Source organism: the organism of the source record quoted next, unplaced genomic scaffold (genome assembly GCF_019419815.1).
Source record: "Pyrus x bretschneideri cultivar Hongxiangsu unplaced genomic scaffold, Pyrus_bretschneideri_v1 Contig24, whole genome shotgun sequence".
In the NCBI taxonomy this organism is placed as follows: domain Eukaryota; kingdom Viridiplantae; phylum Streptophyta; class Magnoliopsida; order Rosales; family Rosaceae; genus Pyrus; species Pyrus x bretschneideri.
Genome location: NW_025999546.1, coordinates 1,655,060 through 1,669,112, shown reverse-complemented (window position 1 = coordinate 1,669,112; position 14,053 = coordinate 1,655,060).

The window sequence follows — 14,053 nt, the reverse complement described above, 5'->3', positions numbered from 1 at the left end:
ATAAATCAGCAACCCTTTTTCCTTTTATTCAAATAAATAACTCAATTTCTAGTAGACTCAAATTTGATGGCTAGTTCGAGGCAAATAATAGAACCACTTGCCCAAGCGTTTGCGGCACGGTCAGCACTTTTTTTTATTTTTTTAATAACCGGTCATTATCATGTGAAAGGGTTACGTGTTGTAGTGATGCATCCTCATGCGAAAGTGGAACGTACTTAAACTTCTCCTACACAAAAAGCAAATAGCCTAATTGACCATAAATGTAAACATAAATATTTAAATTTTCACCGGATGAACTAACTTAAAGATTTAAATTTTTATAAACGAAGAAATATACAATATTTTTCAGCCTAAGAAAGTTTTCACAGGGCATGCTAGAAATTTTCCATTATTAAACAAATACATGTTAAAATTGTAATTTGATTATGCTCTCCTTGTTCATGTGATTCTGCAAGGTGCGAGTGAAAACCATCCTCTCGGTGAATTAGTACAAGCTTGTCGTGAGTTGTTAGAGAGAGATTGAAATTGTGAACTCTGTCATGTTTATCATGAATTGAATTTTGTGGTTGATGAACAGACTAATTAACTTGAATTTGTCGTATTTTCTTGGTCTAGTTTATTCGAACAAGCTCCTACCTCTTGTCGACATATCTTAGTGTTGGACGCTGCTGGAATATCTAGACTTTGTGATGGTTTGCTTTAGTTTTCTCTTATGAGTGTTTAACCTTGTTTGCTTTAGTTATATCTTTAATAACATTAGTCACCTAAACAATGTTATAACATTAGTCACCCGAGTGTTGTAGAAACAGACGAATATGTTTCAAATTATTGGTGCTAAAATCAGACAGTCCATATATCATCCCAATATTTGTCCCGAATGTTTCTTTCGCTCAATGCCAAGAGATGTGATGATTACATGCCTATCATTCAGTAAGAAGCTATTACAACTCCACCTACGAGAAATCTAAACATTGAGTTAGAAGCTATTGCTGAATTAGAGTAACAATGATAGTTTCTTATAAAAAGAAATAATCCTGTTATGAAAAGTGTACAATTAAAATTCTAAAGTGTTAATAATAGTTTTTTATTAAAAAAAAAAAAAAGAATTTTCTTCAAGGTAGGACTTGCCTAACTTTCCATGAGCTTTCGCTTCGACGTGTTTATTAGTTGAACCATTCAAGAAGTCCAAGTGAAGTGGACTCTACCATTGACCCGCAAGAGGTGCTACCATGACTATCCCATCCAAGTTTCCCATCAAAATGACCCCTTACAGTATGCATGTCATCAAAAAAGACTAGGATTCTCTTCTCATCCTTTTTCATCTTATCCTCTCACATTTTTTTATTTTATCTTTTTTTTATTATAAAAAATTAATATAAGATGTTGACGTGACCGTTCAAATAGGAGGAGAGGGAAAGAAAGAAAAAAGAGAAGAGAACCCTACTCCAACAAAATATAAATACAAAATAAACCCCCTCTTCCTTTTATTCAAATAAATAACTCAATTTCTAGTAGACTCGAATTTGATGGCTAGTTCAAGGCAAATAATAGAACCACTTGCCTAAGCGTATGCGGCACGGTCAGCACATTTTTATTTTATTTTATATATTTTTAATTTTTTTTAATAACTTGTCATTATCACGCGGCATTCAAGTTGGTGCCTAAAACTTTTCTAATATCCCATCCAAGTTTCCCATCAAAATGGCCCCATACAGCATGTTAGCAAAAAGTAAATACAAAATAAATCAGCTACCCCTTTTTCCTTTTATTCAAATAAATAACTCAATTTCTAGTAGCCTCGAATTTGATGGCTAGTTCGAGGCAAATAATAGAGCCACTTGCCCAAGCGTTTGCGGCACGGTCAGCACATTTTTTAATTTTTTTAATTTTTTAATAACCGGTCATTATCATGTGAAAGGGTTACGTGCTGTAGTGATGCATCCTCATGCGAAAGTGGCACGTACTATCCTTGTTAAACTTCTCCTACACAAGAAGCAAATAACCTAATTGACCATAAATGTAAACATAAATATTTAAATTTTCACCGGATGAACTAACTTAAAGATTTAAATTTTTATAAACGAAGAAATATACAATATTTTTCAGCCTAAGAAAGTTTTCACAGGGCATGCTAGAAATTTTCCATTATTAAACAAATACATGTTAAAATTGTAATTTGATTATGCTCTCCTTGTTCATGTGATTATGCAAGGTTCAAGTGAAAACCATCCTCTTGGTGAATTAGTACAGGCTTGTCGTGAGTTGTTAGAGAGAGATTGAAATTGTGAACTCTGTCATGTTTATCATGAATTGAATTTTGTGGTTGATGAACAGACTAATTAACTTGAGTTTATCGTATTTTCTTGGTCCAGTTTATTCGAACAAGCTCCTTCCTCTTGTCAACATATCTTAGTGTCGGACATTGTTGGAATATCTAGACTTTGTGATGGTTTGCTTTAGTTTTCTCTTATGGGTGTTTAACCTGGTTTGCTTTAGTTATATCTTTAATAACATTAGTCACCTAAACAATGTTATAACATTAGTCACCCGAGTGTTGTAGAAACAGAGGAATATGTTTCAAATTATTGGTGCTAAAATCAGACAGTCCATGTCACATCCCGGCCCTGGACGGATCATTTCCCGGGCCCGCTCCACCACCGTAGCACAATATTGTCCGCTTTGGGCCCCAACCACGCCTTTACGGTTCTGTTTCTGGTAACTCACACGAGAACTTCCCGATTGGTCACCCATCCTAGGTGTGCTCTCGCGCGCTACTCGCTTAACTTTGGAGTTCCGATGGAACTCGAAGCCAGTGAGCTCCCAAAAGGCCTCGCACTAGGTAGGGATCAAAATGTACATATAAGGATCACTCCTCTGGGCAATATGAGATGCCACTTTCCATATATCATCCCAATATTTGTCCCGAATGTTTCTTTCGCTCAATGCCAAGAGAAGTGATGATTACATGCCTATCATTCAGTTAGAAGCTATTACAATTCCGCATGCGAGAAATCTAAACATTGAGTTAGAAGCTATTGCTGAATTAGAGTAACAATGATAGTTTCTTATAAAAAGAAATAATCTTGTTATGAAAAGTGTATAATTAAAATTTTAAAGTGCTACTCAGATCAAGGCCAATCACATGACCCGTCCTCTCGTCACACACAATGCCATCCCATGCACAGCAGTTGCCATTTCGTCCTTCAGCTAGTTTCCATTGCAAAATCTTTGGATAAGCATCATCAGAATACGAGGCAGATCTGTCAATGACGAAGCTTTCCTTGAATTGCAGCAAGGCAGACCTCTCCTCGTCATGACAAGAGTGCTGCAATGAGGAAACTGATGAGCTAACAACCACGAGATGAAGCAACACAACTTTTGAAAGTGTATAACACATATTGGAAACAAACAAGCACCGGCGGAATCCCATTGTGTTTTGTTCTGCACTCTTCGATATTAGCATGAGAGTGAGGTTGTGAGAGAGGTTTTTTTATAGACCGGTCGTAGGGGTTCCGCAAGTTAGTGTGTAAGACTTTTCTAATATCCCATCCAAGTTTCCCATCAAAATGGCCCCATACAGCATGTCAGCAAAAAGTAAATACAAAATAAATCAGCAACCCCTTTTTCCTTTTATTCAAATAAATAACTCAATTTCTAGTAGACTCGAATTTGATGGCTAGTTCGAGGCAAATAATAGAACCACTTGTCCAAGCGTTTGTGGCACGGTCAGCACTTTTTTTTATTTTTTTTAATAACCGCTTCATTATCATGTGAAGGGGTTACGTGCTGTAGTGATACATCCTCATGCGAAAGTGTCACGTACAATTCCTGTTAAACTTCTCCTACACAAGAAGCAAATAGCCTAATTGACCATAAATGTAAACATAAATATTTAAATTTTCACCGGATGAACTAACTTAAAGATTTAAATTTTTATAAATGAAGAAATATACAATATTTTTCAGCCTAAGAAAGTTTTCACAGGGCATGCTAGAAATTTTCCATTATTAAACAAATACATGCTAAAACTGTAATTTGATTATGCTCTCCTTGTTCATGTGATTCTGCAAGGTGGGAGTGAAAACCATCCTCTTGGTGAATTAGTACAGGCTTGTTGTGAGTTGTTAGAGAGATAATGAAATTGTGAACTCTGTCATGTTTATTATGAATTGAATTTTGTGGTTGATGAACAGACTAATTAACTTGAATTTGTCGTATTTTCTTGGTCCAGTTTTTTCGAACAAGCTCCTGCCTCTTGTCGACATATCTTAGTGTCGGACACTGCTGGAATATCTAGACTTTGTGATGGTTTGCTTTAGTTTTCTTTTATGGGTGTTTAACCTCCTTTGCTTTAGTTATATCTTTAATAACATTAGTCACCTAAACAATGTTATAACATTAGTCACCTGAGTGTTGTAGAAATAGATGAATATGTTTCAAATTATTGGTGCTAAAATCAGACAGTCCATATATCATCCCAATATTTGTCTCGAATGTTTCTTTCGCTCAATGCTAAGAGAAGTGATGATTACATGCCTATCATTCAGTTAGAAGTTATTACAACTCCACCTGCAAGAGATCTAAACATTGAGTTAGAAGCTATTGCTGAATTAGAGTAACAATGATAGTTTCTTATAAAAAGTGTACGATTAAAATTTTAACGTACTAATAATTGTTTTTTATTAAAAAAAAAAAAAGAATTTTCTTCAAAGTAGGACTTCCCTAACTTTCCATGAGCTTTCGCTTCAACGTGTTTATTAGTTGAACGATTCAAGAAGTCAAGGTGAAGTGGACTCTACCATTCACCAGCAAGAGGTGCTACCATCACTATCCCATCCAAGTTTCCCATAAAAAAAATGACCCCTTACAGTATGCATGTCAATAAAAAAGACTTCTCTTCCCATCTCTTTTCATCTCATCCTCTCATAATTTTTTATTTTATCTTTTTCTTGTTATAAAAAATTAATATAAGATGTTGACGTGACCGTTCAAATAGGAGGAGAGGAATAGAGAGAGAAAAAAAAAAGAGAACAGAATCCTACTCCAACAAATATAAATACAAAATAAACCCCCTCTTCCTTTTATTCAAATAAATAACTCAATTCTAGTAGCTCGAATTTGATGGCTAGTTCAAGGAAAATAATAGAGCCACTTGCGCGTATGCGGCACGGTCAACACATTTTTTTTAAAATTTTTAAATATTTTTTTAATAACCTGTCATTATCATGTGGCATTCATATTTAATAATACATTATCATATGAAGAATGCTTTACACATAATAATGCAGTATTGGACAAGAAATGTCACGTGATGGTGAACAAGGACGAAGCCTTTACCAAGTGTGCTAGCTTAAAGATTTAAATTTTTATAAATGAAGAAACATACAATATTTTTTTTCACATTATCAGCTAACCTAAGAAAATTTTCACATGGTGAGCCAAAAATATTCATTATTAAACAAATACATGTAAAATTGGAATCTAATTTTGTTCTCATTGGCCATATAGTTCTTCAAGGTGTGAGTGAGAACTATCCTCTTGGTGAATTGGAGGCTTGCTGTGAGCTGTTAAACAAAGATTGGAATTGTGAACTTGGTCATATTTACGATGAGATGCATTTTGTGGTTGAGGAATTAGCTAACTTGAATTCTCTTGGTCTAGTTTATTTCGCTCAAACTCCTGCCTCTTGTCATCTCTTGGTGTTAGATGTTGCTAAAATCTTTATACCTTGTGATGTTTTGCTTTAGTTTCTCTAATACGTATTAAAATTTAAACGACGCCAAACTTGAAACAAATATGTCCGAGAAGTGATTAGAAAAAGAGTGTAAGAAAAAGAGATGGCTTATGAATTGTCAGATGAGAATTGTTATTAGCACTCAAAAATCTCATTCTACACTCCCCACATATGTATTTTCTTTCTAATTATAGAAAGTTTAGAGTTCAAAATAAGATTTTTAAAGTGCTAATAAGAATTACATTGTAAGATATAATCTTATATAATTAAACTAAGATAATTAGACTTAGTGGCTAAGTATATAGTACACTACATTAAAAAATTAATGAAAAATATATGTAAAATTTTCTTTTTTCACCAAAAGTTAATTTGTATATTGCATTAATTTGAATATTGGTACAAATGATAGGAAAGGGATCCTCTCTGGATCCCTTCCTTCTAATCCACTAAATTAAGGAATTCATATCGTTGAAAATTGATTTAACGGCCGAAGTTATTATAACTTTTAAAGTAGACCCTTATTTGTAGTCATTTAATCAAATTTCAACAGTACGAGTCTTCTGATTTGGTGGATTAGAAAGAAGGGATTCGAAAATGATTCCTTTCCCACAACATAAGATCTTATACAAAACCTATGTGCTATTCTAAGTAAATAGAACCTATAATAAAGCTAATTACATTTACATCCCACAATCAATTTATCCCAAAAATTGATAATTTTAGAAGCTACAATCACTCTCAATCAAATCGTGTGATTTCTTTTCCTTCAACATTTAGCCCGTGGTAGCTTTTAACGTGGCTACAAACAGTACAAATGGTTGATACGTAATTCTGCCAGACTGGAAGCACCAAAGCTGGTTAAAACCTGAAATTATGGAGTGAAGGGCCTCCATAGATTGCTGACACTTGGAGCATGGGGTGGCGCGCCTCCATACATGGCTAACACTTGGAACATGGAGTGAAGGTCCTCCATAGCTTGCTGTCCTTGAACTTAGGGTGTGAATGACCTCCATGGTTAGCTGACACCTAAAACATGGTGTGAAAGGTCTCCATAGTTGGCCGCCAGAACATACGAAGTGAGATTCTCTCTCTTCTCATTCATATTCTCTTCTTTCTCCTTTTCTCACACGCTTACTTTTTATCTTATTATTTTTATTAAAAAATTATAAAATATTAACGTGATTTAATGATAATGTTTATGTACGGTGGACAACCTTAAATATTATTATCATTTATCATGACAGCCGTAAAATAAAAAAATAGGACAAAGGAACCTAGGAAGAGCCACCAGTACTGACAACTCAGGGTGGAAAGTAGCTAGAAAAATGGGTTTTGCACAGACCGTATGCATGTTATTAATATGGACATGAAAGCCACACAAAAAGAACTTGTGAAAATGAGACTCTATTAGTCAGTCAACACCAACTCATCACACTCATGAGCCAAGTCGCACAATTGAAAACAAAGTGACCGTGTTACATAAGGTAAATATTGTACAATTATTCAATTTTTTTGCAATTTTTTTGCAATTTTTCGGTGGAAATAATTCAATATCAGTTCACATTCAATTACATCTTCACCATCTAGAGTAATGATTTGTCCAAGAACACCATCATTGATGGGTGGTGGGGTTCCATATTGACTATCGTGAGGTCTTTCTTGTAGTCAATATATTCATAAGTTTTTTCTCAATTTATTCTTTCATGAATTGTTGAGAATGAAGAAATGGTCATTAAAATTCAAAATCTAATAAATCAAATAATTCACAATGCATTCATAAATTAATGAGTTTTTGACTCCTGAATATCCAACCAATTAAATAATTATTTATAACATATTTTATTTTTCTGTAACAAATAAGAAAGTAATTGTTAGCGTTTTTCTAGAATTTTCCGTAAATTTCTATGAAATAAATAGTCAATTATCTTGCACAATCATGTTGTGAAGGATGATGCACGCCATCGTGATGGAACGAGCGCCGCTTCATCAAACAATCTTACAGCCCTTCTTACCAAGTGCTCAACGAGTTTGGAGGAAACAAAAACATCACTCCACATCCTTTCTGCACCTCTCTTAACATCTTGCGAAATCATTTTCCATTTTACTTTGTGAACGTGACACTATTTTGACAAATGATGTCACGGTTCTATTGATTTCATACGCGACTGGAGGACAACTTCCTCACAACACATTGTTGAACATGGAGATTGACCATGGGCATTGAGGTCATTTTAAAAATAGCAACTCAATTTCTAGTAGACTTGAATTTGATGGCTAGTTCAAGGCAAATAATAGAACCACTTGCCTAAGCGTATGTGGCACGGTCAACACATTTTTTTTTTAAGTTTTTTAATTTTTTTTTAATAACCTGTCATTATCACGCGACATTCATATTTAATAATACATTATCATATGAAGAATGCTTTACGCATAATAATGCAGTATTGGACAAGAAATGTCACGTGATGGTGAACAAGAATGAAGCCTTTATCGAGTGTGCTAGCTTAAAGATTTAAATTATTATAAATGAAGAAACATACAATATTTTTTTTCACATTATCAGCTAACCTAAGAAAATTTTCACATGGTGAGCCAAAAATTTTCATTATTAAACAAATACATGTAAAATTAGAATCTAATTTTGTTCTCATTGGCCATATAGTTCTCCAAGGTGTGAGTGAGAACTATCCTCTTGGTGAATTGGAGGCTTGCCGTGAGCTATTAAACAAAGATTGGAATTGTGAACTTGGTCATATTTACGATGAGAGGCATTTTGTGGTTGAGGAATTAGCTAACTTGAATTCTCTTGGTCTAGTTTATTTCGCTCAAACTCCTACCTCTTGTCATCTCTTGGTGTCAATTGTTGCTAAAATCTTTATATATTGTGATGTTTTGCTTTAGTTTCTCTTTGTTAGGTGTTAGCCCCATTTGTTTACCAAGAAAAATACGTATTAAAATTTAAACGACGCCAAACTTGAAACAAATATGTCCGAGAAGTGATTAGAAAAAGAGTGTAAGAAAAAGAGATGGCTTATGAATTGTAAGATGAGAATTGTTATTAGCACTCAAAAATCTCATTCTACACTCCCCACATATGTATTTTCTTTCTAATTATAGAAAGTTTAGAGTTCAAAATAAGATTTTTAAAGTGCTAATAAGAATTACATTGTAAGATATAATCTTATATAATTAAACTAAGATAATTAGACTCAGTGGCTAAGTATATAGTACACTACAAGAAAAATTAATGAAAAATATATGTAAAATTTTCTTTTTTCACCAAAAGTTAATTTGTATATTGCATTAATTTGAATATTGGTACAAATGACAGGAAAGGGTGTAAGAAATAGAGATGGTTAATGAATTGTAATATATAATCTTATATATAATTAAACTAAATAATTAGGCTTAGTGGCCAAGTACATATTGTGCGCAACATTTGAAAATTAATGAAAATTACATGCAAAATTATTTTTTTACACTAAAAGCTACCTAGGCTTTAAGTCATGGTACTTTTTATGTGGCTCTGCAAATGATAGTGAACTCGTTCCATATAAGTTCTTCTTCTATATTGAACCTAGCCATAAGCAAATTTATCGTTTCATTTAGTTATATCTTGTTGTGTCTATGGCATTATTGGACCCCATGAGCAAATTTGTCGTTTCATCTAGTTATCTAGTTATATCTTTAATAACATTAGTCATCTAAACAGTGTTATAACATTAGTCACCCAAGTGTTGTAGGAACAGACGAATATGTTTCAAATTATTGGTGCTAAAAGCAGACAGTCCATATATCATCCCAATATTTGTCCCGAATGTTTCTTTCGCTCAATGCCAAGAGAAGTGATGATTACATGCCCTATCATTCAATTAGAAGCTATTACAACTCCGCCTGCAAGAAATCTAAATATTGAGTTAGAAGCTATTGCTGAATTAGAGTAACAACAATAGTTTCTTATAAAAAGAAATAATCCTGTTATGAAAAGTGTACAATTAAAATTTTAAAATGCTAATAATAATTTTTTATTATTAAAAAAAAAAAAGAAGGAAATCAAAGATTTTTCTTCAAAGTAGGACTTCCCTAACTTTCCATGAGCTTTCGCTTCAACGTGTTTTATTAGTTGAACGATTCAAGAAGTCCAAGTGAAGTGCACTCTACCATTGACCCGCAAGAGGTGCTACCATCACTATCCCATCCAAGTTTCCCATCAAAATGACCCCTTACAATATGCATGTCAACAAAAAATAAATAAAAAATAAATCAGTCAACCCATTCTTCCTTTTATTCAAATAAATAACTTAATTTCTAGTAGACTCGAATTTGATGGCTAGTTCAAGGCAAATAATAGAACCACTTGCCTAAGCGTATGTGGCACGGTCATCACAATTTGTTTTTATTTTAATTTTTTTTTATATTTTTTAATAACTGGTCATTATCACGTGACATTCATATTTAATAATACATTACACATAACAATGCAGTTTTGGATAAGAAATGTCACGTGATGGTGAACAAGGACGGAGCCTTTACCGAATGTGCTAGCTTAAAGATTTAAATTTTTATAAATAAAGAAACATACAAAAAGAATTTCACATTATTAGCTAACCTAAGAAAATTTTCACATGGTGAGCCAAAAATTTTCATTATTAAACAAATACATGTAAAATTGGAATCTAATTTTGTTCTCATTGGCCATGTAGTTCTTCAAGGTGTGAGTGAGAACCATCCTCTTGGTGAATTGGAGACTTGCCGTGAGCTGTTAAACAAAGATTCGAATTGTGAACTTGGTCATATTTATGATGAGATGCATTTTGTGGTTGAGGAATTAGCTAACTTGAATTCTCTTGGTCCAGTTTATTTCGCTCAAACTCCTACCTCTTGTCATCTCTTGGTGTCAGATGTTGTTAAAATCTCTATACCTTGTGATGTTTTGCTTTAGTTTCTCTTTGTTAGGTGTTAGCCCCATTTGTTTACCAAAAAAAAATACGTATTAAAATTTAAACGACGGCAAACTTGAAACAAATATGTCCGAGAAGCGATTAGAAAAAGAGTGTAAGAAAAAGAGATGGCTTATGAATTGTAAATGGGAATTGTTATTAGCACTCAAAAATCACATTCTAAACTCCTCACATATGTATTGTCTTTCTAATTATAGAAAGTTTAGAGTTCAAAATAAGATTTTTAAAGTGCTAATAAGAATTACCTTGTAAGATATAATCTTATATAATTAAACTAAGATAATTAGACTTAGTGGCTAAGTATATAGTACACTACATTAAAAAATTAATGAAAAATATATGTAAAATTTTCTTTTTTCACCAATAGTTAGTTTGTATATTGCATTAATTTGAATATTGGTACAAATGGTAGTAAAGGGATCCTCCTCCCAGGGCGGGCCCTGAGGTAGCCCAAGTAGGCACCCGCCTAGGGCCCCCACTTCGGAAGGGCCCCAATAAAAATTTTATATCCTGTAATTAACATATAAATACAAAAAAAAAATATCATAATTTATTTGTTAGTGCAATGGAAATGTTGGCTTCATTTTTCTTTGGGGTCTGAATGACGCACATTCAGACAGACTAAATGGAATTCAAATTTATCCATCAGTGTCTAAAAAAACATGTCACGAAGAATACCAATAATCTAAGCAAAGCGATTCACACAAAAGTTATGTACAATATCATTATTCATGATTACTAAACAAAGGAAATGTTTTTCAATATCAGTCCTCACTCTGCAAAAGAGATACGAGACAGTATATAGAGTTAAATGAACCCGATTGTGGTTGCGATAGTTTGGTTGTAGAGTTCATACCGCATGTAGAAATATGACTCCTTAAATTAATCGGTTGTTTACAACATATAGGGATAAACGTAACCTGCCTTTCCGTTGCTGTTTTTTGTTTGCTTGTCTCGTATTTTATTTTACTTTTTTTTTAGTGGTGTGACGAAATGTATATCAAAACAAGAAGAAATCAAACTATTCTATTTCCGTAAAAATACCCAAATATCAATGAAGTCATTTACAACAGAAGACTCATATATAACCAAAACATTGCTTTTATACTAAAGGATATTTGTGTCAATTGAAATGACTTTTTGACTACATATGATATTTTTTTATAAAAAAAGATATTTTTAAAATTACAAGTCGATTTTTTGCTATATTTGATAAATACTTGTGTACATGTACCTTGAACGTTTTTCTCATATGTTAGGAGTCACCGGATATGCGGAATCAATTAGGAAACGTTTAATAGGAAGATATATAGAGGTCCCATAATTAAATCTGAAGTATTCAGCAGCTCATGTGCAAGAAAAGTTTGGGTTTTCCGTATGCAGGAGGTGGAATTTGCCCATGTGTCACGTCATTGCAACGGAGTAGCCTTAACATCCTAAACGATATCAGAAGGGTGCTCGTTGAAAAAATGTACTTTGAGACGAGGACCCTCCAAATATCGTTCAGGATGTTTTCCTACAAGATCTTGAGTACATTCCTTCTAAGTTCCTATTAAAATATCATTTCCACTTAATAAAAAAATAAAAACTTCTTAAATGAACTAATGAAGGTACTCAATAGGAAAAAATTGAAGCAATAGTCCCCAAACTAAGAACTCGTGAGTATTGATTCCTGAACTTATTATAATGTGAAACGATGATCATTTTGGCTAACTCCGTTAGAACTAACATAGTTAGCAAAACGAATCATTGCTTCACATTACCTCACGGATTGTTAGTTTAGGAACTAAAGCTCTGATTAAGCTAGAATTCAGGTACCATTGCTTCGGGAACAAAATTATCCTAAAAATTGAAAACTTTATGCAGAAACCACAATAAAAATTTGATTAGGAGTTCAATACCAAGACAAACAATTCATCTATAAAGTTTAAGAGAAGTGATTTTCACATACAATTTTTCTTCCGTTACACAACTATGTTTATTTCTAGCCGTAGAATCAATGGACATAAATAAACCGGCTGCGCAGAAGGATACGAGGGTGTGAAAATTGTTTCCCAATTTTAATCATTTCACAAAAACCGACACCCACTATCAACACAAAACCCCAAACACAGGACATGTATATCACTCAATGTATTAAAAGCGTGAGGCGTGAGGCGAAGCCTCATGGAACCTAAAATTTAAATATATATTATATGCAAATATATTTATAACAATATAATACTTTGTAAAAACAAATATAACTATAACTAAATCAAAGATAATATCATCTTCTTTATTACTAAATCTAGTTGTACTTGGAAACTATGTCATATAGTCTCAAAATGTTATAATTATTTATTTTATTGTAAGCAATTACAGAGAACTTCAAGAAAAATAAGGATGCGTGGTCACAATTATAGGAAAATTTCAAGCAAAATAAAGGCTTAATGTTGCAATTATAAGTAATTTAAAAGGAAATAAAGGCTGAGTGAAGTAGTTATAGGGTATTTAAAATGATATAAAGCAATAGTTATGGGAATTTGAGGAAAATAAAGGGTTGAGTAGAGTATTTATAGGGTATTTAAAATGAAATAAATGGGCTAGAGTATTTATAAGGTATTTAAAATGAAATAAATGACGAAAATAAAGAGTTGAGTGGAGTATTTATAGGGTATTTAAAGACAAAAATTAAAAAACAAACTCAGCCTAAAAAAACCCTAGCCACTGTCTTCATCTCCATCTCCATCTCCTTTGCTAGTTTCTTGGTCTGCAACTCAAAAACAGCCCTACAACTAAAAGAAATTCAGATTTCTGCAACCTAAAAAAGAAAAAGGGGCGCCCAGTTGACGCCTCAGGTGCCTAGACGTGCCCCGACAAGCCTAAGCGAGTATTTCGCCCACTCCCACAAAACAGAGGCGAAAATGGTGAAGCCCCGCCTCCAAGGGCGCCTAGGCGCGCCCCAAGGCGAGTTTTTTAAAACATTGATATCACTATACCTAATTCAACCATAGCACCAGTAACACATAAAATTCACAAGGATCAACTACGTTTAGTCAAAACTATCCAAAACTTAGCAGGCTTAAAACGTTTTATTACATACGAAACAATTAGGCAATTCGTCAATATTCATTCCAGCAGAAAATAAGCAAATCAACCAAAAGCAAACAAACAAATCACTAAGAAACAGTATGCGATGCAAGCTGAATTTTGAATGAGATCCTATTTCCGTTACCCGCAGCATAACATATGTAAGTTTCATCATAAATGTGGAACTTTATGAACCAAAGTACGCCACGAACACGATATGAGCAGAAAATGACACTCTCAACAGACTCAATGGAACTGAGTAAAAACAATCACATAAAAGACAGGAAGA